Raw genomic sequence first — 1,460 nt, 5'->3', positions numbered from 1 at the left:
ACGTCACAGAGGAGAGCCGTTAACCAATATGTAAATTGGCCTGCAGTACCACTGCTCTACCCGTGTGAGCAGCAAAAACACATTTTTAGACCAAATGTTACAGATTTGAACAAATACGCACAAAAACATCAAAATTAGCACAGAAACAGTACTATATAACATTTTAGACACATTCTAGACAGTTTATCAGCTAAAAAAGTTAACTTTGGGGTAAGTTACTCTTTAAGCATAGAGGTACACAGGAGGCACCAATGAGCTTGTGGTTTGTTTGTTTTTTTTAATCATTGCAGTCTTCCTCATAATTTGTTTGATTACCCCTTTATCAATGTGTTGAAATGTTATTTTTTTTTTCCATGAGGAGTAAAATGAAATATAATCTTTGTGTATTTCTTAGCGTGCACAAACAGTTTCTCAGGTTCTGTACAGTGTGTATAAGTCAGTAAAACCTTGGAGCGATTGTTGAGTCGAGCATCTGGTGAGACAGGAAGTGATGATTTTGCAGCTTTTTGACATGAACTGTTTCCTGTTAAACAGCTGCTTTTGTTTGTAATAATGAGTCAAAATGAATGGTGATGCTTTATTATGTTGGCTGACTGTAAACATTATTTATATGGAAAATTTACTTGTGTGTTTTTGTTGTTGTTCCACAGAATCATGTAATGAGTTGTGCGTTTGCTCAGATTTATGTTGGTGAATTTCAGTAACGAGAGAAAAACTTCCAGAGAAAGAACTGGTTTTGAGTCACACCTCCCTGCCATCTGTTCTTTGTTTATTTTACTTTATTCCTTTTTACTTCTCTCTGCAAATGTCTGGGCTTTTCCTCTGATCTCTGTTTACATCAAATCTGTCTCGGATTCATTTTTGCATTTTCTCTTTGTTTACACACAGGCTTCGAAGCAACATCATGAAGGCAGAAAAAACTGTACAGATTGCTATTTATTCTTTATTTTCACTTGATATGTTGTTCTGCTTCCATTATGTTTCTTTTTTTTTTGTAAAATTAAAATAAAAACATAAACTCATCATTGAAAATACTGAAATGTTTCGCTGCTGTTGGAGTTTCTCTGTGCAAATGTAGCAGACATCACAAATAATGAGTGAAATTTAAACAAAGCTTTAAGTTATTTGATAAATACAAATACATTAAAAACTGCTTCTGGACGATATTCCAGTAGATGTGAAATAATCTCATTTTCCCCTGTAAAAACAAATCATTGCATCTTAATCCTTTGTTTAATTTTACTACTGATGTCTTTTTTTCTGTAAAGAAGAAATGGGTTTGTTTTGACGAGTGAAAATATAAATCTTGTGCAGCTCAGTGATAAGAAACCCCTTCTTCATTCAGTTTCTGAGTAAAAAGACACCTGAACATCCACACTAACCAGTGCATCCAAAGATGATGCTGAGTCAAATTAACTCTGCTTAGAGTTTTAATGAGAGTTGGAAGGAGAGATCATATT

Source organism: Austrofundulus limnaeus, unplaced genomic scaffold (assembly GCF_001266775.1).
Source record: "Austrofundulus limnaeus strain Quisiro unplaced genomic scaffold, Austrofundulus_limnaeus-1.0 Scaffold214, whole genome shotgun sequence".
Lineage (NCBI taxonomy): Eukaryota > Metazoa > Chordata > Actinopteri > Cyprinodontiformes > Rivulidae > Austrofundulus > Austrofundulus limnaeus.
The sequence above is the reverse complement of the archived record's forward strand: the minus strand, read 5'-3'. Positions refer to the sequence as shown.